Genomic DNA, 14,826 nt, shown 5'->3' on the forward strand with positions numbered 1-14,826 from the left:
ATTGAACCATCGCGCAATTAATGAAGCGCATTGGCGGTTGCGAGAAAAGGTCACCCTAAGATGATCGACAGAGTCATTAACGACTTCTCAGATCGAGGATGACAAAATCAGTCCGGATAGTAAAAATCCTGAATTTTTACGAGAACATTTTCGACGACACCCTTAGGATAGTTAATAGACCGATCAGCCTAATTGCAACGCCATTCTAGTGGGTTACATCTCGCCTAGACCTATTTTCTATACAAATAAAACGGGAGTAAGTTTACACTAGCCCCCAAGTCTAATAACGCGGTCATCGTGATAGAATCTCCTAAGGTGCATTGTACAAGAGGGATCTACCGTGGTCTTTGTTCTTAACAATTCCATTATGTTCGATAGAGTTGGGAATTGTTCGTTAAAAAAAGGCGCCTTTTGGTATATTGGTCTTACGCCTAGTAGTACACAATTCCTTAAGAAACTTAGCATGGTGTGGTAGCTTTTTATAGCTTCGAGGAAGGAAGGTTTATAGTTAGATTCTTAAAAACATCTCTAATCTCCTCGTAATTTGTATCCCTAGTTAACATGGCTAATTTTTGTGGAAACGGTGGTTTCGGCTATATTTAGCAATGGTATTCTTGGGTGTTTAACCGTGGCTTCCTGTTTCTTAGGTTTTGTTGTAACTAGTACTCTACAAGTGGTAGGCTCTTCAGTTTCTATTTCGTATCTAATAATATAGCAGTGTAGGGTTATTGGTGGGGTAACTATAGGCATAGTTACTTTGTTATCAACCACCAAACGAGAGTGGTGATGGCCTTTAGCTCACCTACATTTTCATATTCATTACTAGTATTATCGGTTACCTCAAAGGCTGTATTTGTTATTTTAGGATTAGGTATTTCGCGGACACGGCAACACACCTTTGGGTTGGGCTTTATCTTGAGCCAACTATTTGGTTAAATTATTAACCGATTGTAGAAGCCGTTGGTTAGATTGAGCCATGGTTTGGAAAAGTTTTGGCTCACTTGTATGAAGGTGTCAAGACGATCCGGTTGTAAGGGTGTAGTAGTCCGGGTGGTGTGGACCGAACTATTTCAAGTGAATTATTTATGGGTGGATTTTGGTAGTTATTATTTACCGAACGATACCTCTACTAGCATTATAATTATTATAACTACTTTGACCTTGTGCTTGACCTTGTTGAGGTTGCACTTGGTTGTTATAATTATTAAAATTCCCCGACCGCCCTTGTCGTGAGTGGGGCTTGGTTAAAAGCCGCATGTAGCCTAACATATTGGTTATTGTACCCTCGAGGTGTGACGTTTTGGTTATTTCTCCAACCGAAGTTGGGATTTTGTCTCCAAGGGCGTTAGGGTTCACTATTAATGGAACAAGCCTGTTCATAGGCTATAGGGACGATGGGAGTCGGATGCTCGTGGGCTCAAACAGAAACTACGATGGATTTGAATTTACATTCATGACGGGATTGGCTTTTTTGTTGTACGTAAATGGCCTCTACCTTTTTGTGAGGGATTCAATTAGAGTTTTAAGCTCGGGATCTGATTTAACCTCAAACATACCGGGTAGCCTTAATCGTTGAAGAAGAACTAGAGAAGCGGAGTAATCGCCACTACCCCCAGTTGTTATTTCGCTTTAGTTTGGTCCTCTAAAAATTTATAAGCCTCCCAAGCTCCTTTTCTTTAGAAACTACCCCCATTCATTATATCAAGGACTTCTTTATGGTGGTGTAGAAGTCCTTTGAAAAGGCACCTAACTAACGTGTCTTTCGCTAAGTTATGATGTGGACACTCTATAAGGAGATCGGTGAAACGATTCCAAGCCTCTGAAAATGTTTCATGAGGATTTTGTCGAAAAGAAATGAATCTTGGAAAGCATCTCATCCGCCTTTAGGGGTGGGTAAAAAATGTTCCATAAACAAATGGTGAACAAGTTTAGCCCACGAGTCCACGTAATCGGGCGCTTGGCGCTAAGGCAGTTAACCAAGACGCCTTTATCGGCTAAGGTGAAAAGGGAATACCCTTAATTTAATTTGTTCCGCACTCAACCGTAGGATGGTGGAATGTTGTTAGGACTTGTTCAATCCCACGATAAGCCGATAAGGTTTTTCATGGTCTAATCCATGAAAACGGGTAACAAATTAAAAATATTTGAGGGATTCGAAATCCCCCACTGGTCCGCTAGAACGATGCAAGATTTGGGGCTATCGCCAAGGCTTTGTAGAAGTTAGAGAGAGGCCTCTTCTTCTTCGGGCATTGTGGTCGGATGATGTGTGAAATAGTAGCTAGAGGTGTAGTGGGTGGTATACTAGATAGACTTGTTTGTTGACGTTGTTTTGTAATTACGCTCGGTGTTTTTTGTTCGCCGCACCTTAATCTCATACAAGGCTAAAACCAAACTTAGCTAAACACATCAACACTCCAAACAATTCTCGATATACTAGTATAAACCTCTAACAGAGATGCGAGGTGTGGAAGAAAGGAATACATGATTGCGCCCTTGCTTCGCTTTATGAATAGCGTCTTGTTTACGCTTTTGTTGGTGTATATAGCGTGTTAAAAACACGAAAAATATGAAAGATCAAAGTTCAAATCAAAACCGCCGAAACCGAAAATTTTTTGTTAAGAGCTGGTCGCATAGATAGTGATGGTCGGTGTATATTTTAGAATTCGAGTTGAGAGTTGAAGGGTTGGAGGTCGATCGAGGTAGGCTGAAGTTGAATGGCTCAAAGCCTGGTCGCAAGGCCGATGTAATTTTTACCCGAATTTTTTTCAACTCAAATTGACAACCACGTATGAATCAAACAAGGGTGGGTGGGTGAAATGGGACTTTTAAGAACAAGTACTAACACTACACGAAAACAATACGAAAGTGAAACTAAGATGGCGGTGCCATTTGATATTATGAAATGAATAGTTTTACCTACTTAAAAAAAAAGCGATGAAACTTACAAACGCAAGTAAAACTAAACTTAAACTTATGTTGCTATGTTTATCAAAGATTCTACTCTCAAGTCTATGAGATATAAGTGGAGTAGAGTGATTCGTTCCACTCTTAGTCCTTCCGCAAGATGCTATGTTCTCAAGTGTAAGTACTCTAAACTTAAAGTCTAATGAGAGATTTAAAAAAAGGCAACTAGACTACGATGCAACTACCCACCTAAAATGCAACTAGTCGACGATGGGAATAACTAAGGGAATGCTACGTTGATTCGATGATAAGGAGTTAGAGGGGATTGATTCCACCTTAACTTCGACTTAATCCTATTAACCATTTAATCGTCAGAATCTGAATTGAATCGCTTCATAACAATTGGTTCTTCCTAATCCCTAATTACACATGGCATTCCTACCAATTCATAACTAGCATGTGAACGATTAAACCCATTCTCATGGTGAACTAATCATTTCTAGAGTGGAAAGGAAATTACGACGAATCTACGATATTCGGAATCAAGCTTTCATCAAGGCTTCTCAACCCCCTCTAATGGAGGTTTAGCCGAGAATCATTACGCAATCATTTCCGATTACTTTTAAACTAAACATGATATAAAGAATTGAAATTTACTTAATTAAACAATAATGAAATCTAATTTAATGACTCAAATGAAATAAGGACAGGAATTGAAATTAGATCTAGAAATGGAAATGACAAAATCGAAATTGATAAAAATACTACTTTATTGATCTAATCAAAATGAAGAACAAGATTCAAAGGTTTAATCTAATACAATAATTGAAATGGAACTAAACTTAATTAATCTACATGAAAAACTAGATCTAGAAGCTATTTTAATGGCTACTTTCTATTCTAAGCTACCTTTATTTTCTAACCTAAAAATCTACTATTCTTTACTAAAAGATCTACCATTAACAAAGAGCTAAACTTTTGTTTTTATACTTTCAGATCCAAAAATCGTGCATGGGCTTGGAGCCATGTTTTTGGGCGCAGAATCGAAGGCCCAAAACCCATTTTTCAAATTCAAAAAGTCCTCTTCAGCTGCAGTTAGCTTCCACAGACTTTTTGTCCACTTTTGCTCCTCTGATTGAGTCAAGGCTTAGACCATTGGAAAGCTCTTTCCGAATTGGTCGTTTTGACATAAGGTAGGCCCAATTCCGAGGTCTGAGTCCAAAGATACGGCTTTCGGAAGTTCTGTTGACTTGTGTCTTTATTTCACCCGGTAATCGACTTTTCAGCTTTTTGACGGGCTTTAGGAAGGCTTTATCTTCTTGAATCTTGGCCTTTAATCACGGAACTCCTTAGTAACCGACCTTTTTTCTCCTTTATCTCACTAAAGTGGCACATTTCTGCACATAATGGACTTTGAAGCCCGAAATGCATAAAACACGTAATCGATGTTAACTCTTAATTATTACTCACATAAGTGGTCTAAAAGTATGACTGTTAAAGGGTTAAAACTACAGTTTTGGGCTCTTATCACCCCCCTAATTCCTTATCATAGATTCAACCCTTAGCATTTCGTAGTTGAATCCCATTATCTTGTTAGTATAAATTGCATCATAGTATAATTCGTAAAACTCTCATTGACTTTGGTAGGATTGATAGTCGTAGAAAACTTTGAATGCTAAAGAACTAGGAGTGGAACGAATCTTCTATTCCAACTCTACTTCAATAGTATCGAGAGTAAAAATCTTTGATAAGAACTGTTGCGTATAAAGTTTTAGTTTTACTTCCGTTTAGAAGTTCATCTTTTATTCGTAGGTAGAATTATTCAATTTTATCGTGTTATCAAATGGCGCCGCTGCCATCTTAGTTCCCTTTAGTATTGTTTTCTTTAGAATTGTTAGTTTTCCAAAGTCCCATAACCCACCCACCCTTGTTTGATTCTCATCAGTAGTTGTCCGCTTCAAAGATGAAAAAATTTTCCTCATGAGAATTACAAGGAGCGCAACCCGCGCCCTGGGCAAGCTAAATTGGAGCGCCACCCGCGCCCAAACGCTTGGAACTCCACTTTTTGGCTGAGCGCGACCCGCGCCTTGCCAAGGCAAAACACGAGCACCCCCCGCGCTGAAGTGCCTGGACCTTGAGTTTTTCCTTGAGCGCGACCCGTGCCCTACCAAGGCTAAATTGGAGCGCGACCCGCGCCCAAACGCCTAGAACTCTAGATTGACATGAGCGCGACCTGTGCCCTACTTAGGCCTATTCTGAGCGCGACCTGTGCCCACTGCTAAAACTGCTCGATTTCCACAGGTTTGTTTCAAATTTCCATTTCTTCATAGTTTTCAGTGTTCTAACTTGTTATACACACTGAGCACGCGTAAACAAGACGTTATTCATAAGCGAAGCAAGGAGGCATTCAGGTACTCTTTTCTTCCACACCTCGCATCTCCTATTAGAGGTTCATACTAGCATATCAGGATTGTTTTGAGTGTTGTTGTGTTTCATTAAGATTGGCTTAGCCTTGCATGAGATTAAGGTCGCCAAGAAAAAACGCGCTTAACGTAATCAACCTAAGAACGCCAACAAACACGCCTTTCTAGTATAACACTTACTACACCTCTAGCAAATATACAACACACACCACCTGAAATAATGGCTGAAGAAAGAGAGTCTCTTCTCTCTGACTTTTACAAAGCCTTGAACGATATCCCTAAATCTTGCATCGTTATATCAGACCCAGTGAGGGATTTCCGAATCCCCAAATATATTTAATTTGTTACCCGTTTTTCATGGGTTAGACCATGAAAAACCTTATCAGCACATGCGTAGGATTGACCAAGTCCTTACTACATTCCACCATCCTACGGTTGGTGCTGAACAAATTAAACTAAGGGTATTTCCTTTCACTTTAACCGATAAGGCGGCGTCTTAGTTAACTGCCCAAGCGCCTAATTCTGTAGACTCGTGGGCTAAACTTGTTCAACTATTTATGGAACATTTTTACCCACCACTGAAGACCGATGAAATGCTTTCCAAGATTCATTTCTTTCGACAGAATCCTCATGAATCATTTTCAGATGCTTGGAATCGTTTCACCGATCTTCTTATAGAGTGTCCACACCATAACCTCGCGAAAGACATGCTAGTTCGTGCCTTTTTCAAAGGACTTCTACACCACCATAAAAAAGTCCTTGACATAATGAATGGGGGTAGTTTCCTAAGTAAAGGAGCCTCAGAGGCTTATAAATTCTTAGAAGATCAAACTAAGCGTAATAATAACTGGGGGGTAGTGACGATTTCTCCTGTTCCGCTAGTTCTTCTACAACAGTTAAAGTCGCCGGTATGTTTGAGATGAAACCCGATCCGGAACTTAAAATTTTGATCGAATCTCTAACTAAAATGGTAGAGGCTATTTCTGTTCAACAAACGCCTATCCCCGTCATGAATGTCGACTCCATTCCATGTAATTTTTGTTTAAGTCCTAGAGCATCTCGACTCCTATTGTCCTCTCGCCTATAAACAACAACAATCACAATAAGATAATGTTTGTTCCATTAATAGCGAACCTAACACAGCTTGGCGACAAAACCCCAACTTCGGTTGGCGAAATAATCAACAACCTCCAAGGTTGTTTAACCCAAATGTTAGGCTAACAAACAATTACAACCAAGGTCCACCAAGGCATGGACAAGGTCAGGGTAATTATAATTATAACAACCAAGCTCAACCACGACAGGGACAAGGTCAGGGTAATTATAATAATTATAATACTAATAGAGGTATCGTTTCGGGAAATAATAACTACCAAAATCCACCCATTAATAATCAACGTGACATAGTTCTTATCACACAACCAGTAGCAAATCCTACTCCACAATCGGATCATTTTGATACCTTTATGCAATCTCAACAACAGATTTTACAAGCCATCTAACTTTTCTTACAGTAGTTAGCTCAAGAGAAAGTACAACCCAAAGATGTGTTTCCAGGACAAGCGATACCTAATCCTAAAACACCAAACACAGCCTTTGAGGTAAACGGTAATACTAGTAACGAAAATGCAAATGTAAATGAGATAAATTCCATCACCACTCTCCATTCAGGCAGAGTGGTGGATAACAAAGTAACTATGTCTATAGTTACCCCACCAGTAGTCCCTACACTAGATATTACAGTAGATACCGAAATAGAAACTGAAGATCCTACCCCTGTAGAGGTACCAGTTAAACCACAGCCGAAGAAACAGAAAAACAAGGTTAACCATCCTGTTGATCCATATGCTAAATATAGAGAGAAACTATCGTTTCCTCAGAAATTAGCTATGTTAAACAAAGATACAAATTTTGACAAGATTAGGGAAGTTTTTAAAAAACTAACGATAAACTTACCTTTTCTTGAAGCGAATAAAAAGTTACCTCACCATGCTAAGTTTCTTAATGAGTTGTGTACTACTAGGCGTAAGACAAAGATTCTTAAAGACTCCTTTTTAACTGAATAGTTTCCAACTTTAATGGAACACAATGGAATCGTTAAGTACAAGGACCCTGGTCGTCCTACTGTATAATGCACCTTAGGGGATACTCACACAAACACTGCTTTATTAGACCTCGGGGTGAGTGTTAACTTACTCAATTATTATTTATATAAACAAATAGGTCTACAGGAAATGCAATCTTCAACAATGACGTTGCAATTAGCTGATAGGTCTATCAAGTATCTTAAGGGTGTAGTGGAAAACGTGCTGGTTAAGGTTCAAGATTTCTACTATCCTGCGGATTTTGTTATCCTCGATACAGAAGTCGCTAACAATTCTGTTCTGATCATTTTAGGGCGCCCTTTCTTGGCAACTACCAACGCACTTATAAACTACCACGATGGTTCGATGTCCTTGTCTTTTAGCCATCTTTCCGTTGAGGTAAACATTTTTAAAATGATCAAACAGTTGCCTTATAGGAATATCGATGGAGAGGTTAGCATGATTGAGAGCTTAGCTCATGATTATTTCAAAACCACGTTTTCGAATGACCAGATGCACAAATTCCTTTCCTTTGGAAGTTCCAACTTTGACAAATACTCCTTAGACATAGAGGAAATTGAGGATGATTTCCTTCAACTCTTTTGCAACTCTTCCCTGCCACCTCGCGAGTCCCCTGCCAACATCCATTTATCCCTTGACGCTATGACGGAAGATGAATTTTTCACCCTCTATCCCAGTGATTCTTTTGACCCACCTATTGAGGAATGTCAAACATATCTCAAGGCTTCTAATGATCTAGACCTGAGAGCTCTAGCTGACACTCATTCATCTTCCCTCACCAATATTCCCCACCTTCTACCTTTTCAAAGGAACCTGGAGTTTGCCCTTGACCCTTTTGTTTCTTTTGTACTTAATGATTTTCTAAATCCTCTTAATACAAGAATAATTCCCAAGGGAAAGACACTTAACACCTTCATTTTCCGAATTGAGACAGTACCCACATTCTCATTTTTTCCATTCGTTTCTTCTAAAACTTATCAATATCCAACATATCTTCCACAAACATATATTTTCTCACGATCATTCACTTGGACACCCTCTCGTTCAAAGGCAAAAAAGAAGGTGCATGCGCGGTTACGTTCTAGATCCATCAGACTTCACTTTCCATTCAATAAGTTGCGTCGTAGAAAATTTTGGTGTTTGATTCTGTTTGGGGGTGCATTACATGTTATTTATTTATGGAAAGATCCACAACTCTTTAGGTTGTTGATATATGGAAAATTGCAAGGTATATATATATATATATATATATATATATATATATATATATATATATATATATATATATATATATATATATATATATATATATATTTAAAGTCTCGGAAATCTGACTTTAAAAGACCCACTTTAAAACAAATTTTCTAAACTCTGTGTCTAAAATTTGTTTGGGGGTGGGGTGTTCATTTCCGTCCTGAATTGTTCAACTTTCTAGTTGTGTTTAGGCCGTTTAATTGTATTTCGATTCGGGTTGACATTATCTATGAAATTAGAGTTCATTCGTTTGTATAACTTACGTTATGCACGTACTATGAGGCATTTTTTATCTTCGTATATGTCATCCACGGTCAGAATAGAGTGTTTTATGGTTCACATTGGATTGGAAATTCTCTCCTGATCATTTCTATATCTCATTCGCAAAAAACAGACCGGTAACAAAGCGGCAATTTTAGTTTGAAGTTGCGCTAAAAATCGAAATTTTTTTTGGATCGAATTGGGCTTGGGCCCAAGCCCACAGTATAACCCAAGAACGCATCGCGTTCTTCTTCTTCATCTTCCCACTTCTGCCATTAACAACTTCAAACCCTAACATAAAAAATAAAAATAAAAAGAAACCTCAATACACCCACGCCCATAATACAATTCCAACTTCAAATCTTCTCCAAAACATTCCTCCACAAATCCCAACAATTTCCACCACTGAAAACCACCAAAAACTCAAAGAATTTGGAACTGCCGCGCTACCACCGCGACACCACCATTGTTTTGTTAGTGAGGGAATCTCAAACTCCATCCCCACATTCCATTTAAACCCCCAAATCGTTCTAAAATATCAATGGCTCAAAGACATCGGATTTTGCCGGAGCACGCGTTTACTGCCGACCACTTCGCGCCGTTTTACGGTGACGAGATGGTTAGGAGAGATTGGAGTGGCTTGTGGTTCTCGACAGACGATTTTTACCACGAAGATTTGGTCTGACAGTTTTATAGGACGAGGGAGTTGGATGGGAATAGAATTTTTGTTAAGGTGGTCGGGAGGAGGAGAGAAATATCTCTTGGGTTGTTAGCTGAGATTTTAGGCATTCCGCCTAGACGCCATCTCGATGGCACATTACAGGATTCCCAATTTATTGGGGTCGAGCCTTTGATGAACACGACTGTTTCAGAAGGGAACTACAATGCGAGCTCGCATTGTGTTCGCCATTCATCTCTCAGAACTAACCAACTGGTTGTAACTCAGTGGATTGGTAGGAATGTCATAGAGAAGGAGAAAGTCAGCGACATCAGTTTGAACTGCCTTCACGTTCTATGGATACTCCAGGAGCAGAAGTATGAGTTCTGTATTTTGGGGTTTTTGAGTAACATGATTAGGGGAGTTGGGAAGAGTATTGCACCTCTCCCTGTTTTGATAACGAAGATCATGATGACCTTGAGAGCGACTCTGACGTCTGATAGGATTTGCCTGAAAGAGCACTGAAATCCTTATATTTATACGGAGTGTATCCAAAGAGTTTGGAGGTTGCCTGAAGAGAGGGTAGTTGAAGAGGATGACTTGGAGGATGAGGAGGACACGACATGTTTTGATGCCGATGCCTTGGAGAGGTGTAGGTCGGATGCAGAACGCATGACTGTGATTCATCGTCGCATACGTTCTCTCAATACTATTTGCGAAGACCGCCGGACTCGGCAGGCTACCATGCATCATAACTTTGAGACTCGTGCCCAGTGCGAGAATGAGCGGTCAGAACATACGAGGGTTGAGATGGAAGCTCAGCGCAAGTTCCGAGACGATATGCTTTCACGTTTTCCACCCCAGGGGGGTGCTTCTTCTGTGGAGCAGTCTGTGAGGCACGGCGCCGTTAGGAGATCGGATGGCTCGCCCATCAGAGCTTCGAGAGCCATCACCTTCCCATGTCCCTTCCACTACCAGCAGCGAGTGGTTTAGGAATATTATGAGTTGATGTTTTTTTGTATTTGCTTTTTATTTAGTTTGGATGTTAATTTATGAATTCCATAGTTAAATTTGAAATTGGTTGTTAAATATTGTTTGAATTTCAGTTTTAATATAATATGATTCTTTTCAAATTGTGCATTGTTTTTATCGTTAATCCCACCTTCCCGAATTGTTTGGGGGTGGTATTATTTACTCTAACCTGATTTGTAATATGATCCCCCAGTTTAGAATTTGTGTTGGAGTGAGAGTTGAGAATATTGCCGATATGGGCATGGCTATGAATAGATATTGTGATAGGATGAAATCTCGATAAGTTAGGCAGTTTCTATACTAAATTCAATCTAAAAGATATTAGGATTGTTTTAGAATCAAGAATATGAGTTGTTTCCGTTTTCAGTTTTGGAATTTTTTTTTGTTTTCGGCAATTGCCTTAAAGCTTTTTGGCAACTTCCCGATTCGTTTTAGTAACTTAAAACCTATAAAAACTTCATTCATTCTACACTAACAACCCACACTACACCTCACTTCCATCTGTCACCTTTCACTCCCACGTTTCCCATTTTTCTTCTCCATTTTAACAACTCAGCAGCTCGGAGTGCGCCCACTTGTATAATGTTAATAGAGGTATCGTTCCGATTAATCATAACTATCACAACCCTCCTGTTAATAATCAACGTGACATAGTTCCTGTCACACAACCTGTAACAAACACTCCTCCACAATCGGATCGTTTTAACGCCTTTATGAAAACCTAACAACAAATTTTATAGTCCATCCAACTTTCCTTTCAGCAGTTAGCCCAAGAGAAAGTACAACCCAAAGGTGTGTTTCCAGGTCAAGCGATACCTAATCCTAAAACAACAAACACAGCCTTTGAAGTAAACGGTAATACTAGTAATGAAAATGGAAACGTAGGTGAGTTAAAGGCCATCACCACTCTCCATTCTGGCAGAGTGGTTGATAACATCGTAACTATGCCTGTAGTTACCCCACTAGTAGTTCCTACACCGGATATTGTACTAGATACCGAAGTAATAACTGAATATCCTACCCTAGTAGAGGTACCAGTTAAACCACAACCTAAGAAACAAAAAGCCAAGGTTAGACATCCTGTTGACCTATATGCTAAATATAGAGAGAAACCACCATTTCCCCAGAGATTAGCCATGTTAACCAAGGATACGAATTTCGATGAGATTAGGGAGGTTTTCAAAAATCTAACGATAAACCTATCATTCCTGGAAGCGATTAAAAAGTTATCTCACCATGCTAAGTTTCTTAAAGAGTTGTGCACTACTAAGCGTAAGACAAATATTCCTAAAAATGCCTTTTTAACTGAACATTTTCCAACTTTAACCGAACATAATTGAATCGTTAAGTACAAGGACCCTGGTCGTCCTACTGCACAATACACCTTAGGGTTATTAGACCTTGGGGCAAATGTTAACTTACTCCCTTATTATTTATATAAACAAATAGGTCTACAGGAGATGCAACCTACTAAAATGACGTTGCAATTAGCGAATCGGTCTATTAAGTATCCTAAGCGCATGGTTGAAAACGTGCTTGTTAAGGTTCAAGATTTCTACTATCCTGCTGATTTTGTTAATCTCGATACAGAAGTCGCTAATGACTCTGTTCTGATAATCTTAGGGCGTCCGTTCTTAGCAACTGCCAACGCGCTTATAAATTGCCGCAATGGTTCGATGTCCATGTCTTTTTGCCATCTTTTTGTTGAGGTAAATGTTTATAAAATGATGAAACAGTTACCAGATTCGTCTGTAGATGGGGAGGTTAGCATGATCGAGAGCTTAGCTCAAGACTATTTTAATAACACGTTTCCTGATAATCAGATGCACCAATTTCTAACCTTCGGAAGTTCCAACATTGACGCCATGACAGAAGAAGAATTTTTTACCCACTATCCCAGTGATTTTTCTAACTCACCTATTGAAGAATGTCTTGCATATCTAAAAACTTCTAATGATATAGACCTGAAAGCTCTAGCTGAGAACCATTCACCCACCTCACATTATCCTGTCACCCATTCACCTTCGATTAATGTTCCCTGCCCTCCACCTTTTCAAAAGAACCTTGAGTTTGCACTTGACCCTCTTGTTTCTCCCGTGCTTCATGAATTTCTAAATTCTCTTTGTACGCCATTACTACCTACAGAGCCACTAGATACTTTCATTTTCAATTGTCTAATTATACCAACCCACTCCACCAATGAATATTATGACAAACCCACTCTCTCATTTCCTCCATTTCTTACTTTTAAAATTCATTTATATCCACCATATCTTCCACAACCATCAATTAATTTTCTCACAATCATTCACTTGGCCACCATTTCGTTGGAGGAAAAAGAAGACTTTGCATGCTAGGTTAGGTTATAGGTCTATCTGCATTTACTCTAATTCCGCTACGCCACGTCATGGGAAATCATGGTGCTTGATTATGTTTGGATGTGTTTTATCTGAAAATTATTTATGGCAAGATCTACAACTATTTCGGTTGTTGATATATGGCAAATTGCAGGGTATATATATATATATGTAGTATTTGTTAAAGTCTCGAGTATTGATAAGAGCATAAAACTGTAGTTTTAACCCCTTAACAATAATACTTTTAGACCAATTATGCGAGTAATAAATAAGAGTTAATGCTAATTATGTGCTTTTATGTATTTCAGGCATTGAAGTCAATTATGTGCAGAAATATGCCACTTTGGCGATATAAAGGAGCAAGGGTTGGTTGCTAAGAAGTTCTGTGATTAAAGGCCAAGATTCAAGGAGAAGAAGCCTTTGTAAAGCCCGATCAAAAGCTGAAAAGTCAAAGTCAATGCGGGCAGAAATAGCATACAAAAGTTAGCAGAACGTCCGAAGACCGTATCTTGGACTCAGGTCTCGGAATTGAGCATACCTTATGTCAAAATGACCGGCTCGGAAAGAGCTTTCCAATGGTCCAAACCTTGACCCAATCAGATAAGCAAAACTAGGGATTAGGAAGAACCAATTGTTCTGCGAAAGCAGTTCAATTCAAATTACGACGATTCATCGTTAGTAAATTAAGTCGAGTTAAGGTGGAATCAATCCCCCCTAATTCCTTATCATAGATTCAACCCGTAGCATTTCGTAGTTGAATCCCATTATCTTGTTAGTATAAATTGCATCGTAGTATAATTCGTAAAACTCTCATTGACTTTGGTAGGATTGATCATAGTCATAGAAAACTTTGAATGCTAAAATACTAGGAGTGGAACGAATCTTCTATTCCAACTCTACTTCAATAGTATCGAGAGTAGAAATCTTTGATAAGAAATGTTGCGTATAAAGTTTTAGTTTTACTTCCGTTTAGAAGTTCATCTTTTATTCGTAGGTAGAATTATATTCAATTTTATCGTGTTATCAAGTATCTGACTATAAACGACTCATTTTATTCTTTGGTGTACTTTATTCCATTCTTATATTTTGGTAAGTGCACCATTCAGGTAACCGGACCCTCCCTATGGAGTGTGTGGCTGTAAGTACCGGATCCTAAATCTACGTTTAACGTAATTCATGTTTTCCACTTTTGCATGTTTTCTCGGTTTTTGAGTCATGTTTATCTATGGAGTGATTTACGTCTTTACTACTAATTCTGTTCATAAAAATATCAAAACCATAAAAATAGTAATTTAGGAAGTCTCGAGAATCTGACTTTAAAAGACCCACGTTTAAAACGAATTTTCTAAACTCTGTTCTATAAAATTTGTTTGGGGGTGGGGTGTTGGTATTTCCATCCGTGATTGCTCGACTTTTCATTTTTTTTGCTTATGCCGTTTAATCGTAATTTGATTCGGGTTGACTTTATCTAGGAATTTAGATTTCAGTTGTTCGAATAACTTACATCATTCACACACTTTGAGACATTTTTCATCTTTTTATATGTCAATCTCGTTTAGAATAGAATGTTTTATGGATCATTAGATAGGAAATTCTCTCCTGATCATTTTCATATCTCATTCGCAAAAATCAGATCGGTAACGAGTCTAGAATTTCATTTTTAATTTTGCGCGCATAGGGACAAAATGTGTATTTCCGAATTTGTTGGGCTTGGGCCCAAGTCAACAGTAAAACCCAAGAACGCATCGCGTTCTTCTTCCTCTTCACGCCTCCAAGCTCCATTAACGACCAAAACCAAAAAAAAAAAAAAACCACCACCACCACCAATTTTA

The 14,826-nt window shown here is 38.8% G+C and overlaps 1 pseudogene; it reads left to right on the forward strand.

The window, feature by feature from the left end:
- The first annotated feature begins 1,767 nt into the window (after positions 1-1,767).
- On the forward strand, positions 1,768-1,862 carry LOC147493744 (small nucleolar RNA R71; annotated as a pseudogene).
- The last annotated feature ends 12,964 nt before the right edge of the window (positions 1,863-14,826 follow it).

The sequence above is a fragment of the Coptis chinensis genome, chromosome 6 (genome assembly GCF_015680905.1).
Source record: "Coptis chinensis isolate HL-2020 chromosome 6, ASM1568090v1, whole genome shotgun sequence".
Lineage (NCBI taxonomy): Eukaryota > Viridiplantae > Streptophyta > Magnoliopsida > Ranunculales > Ranunculaceae > Coptis > Coptis chinensis.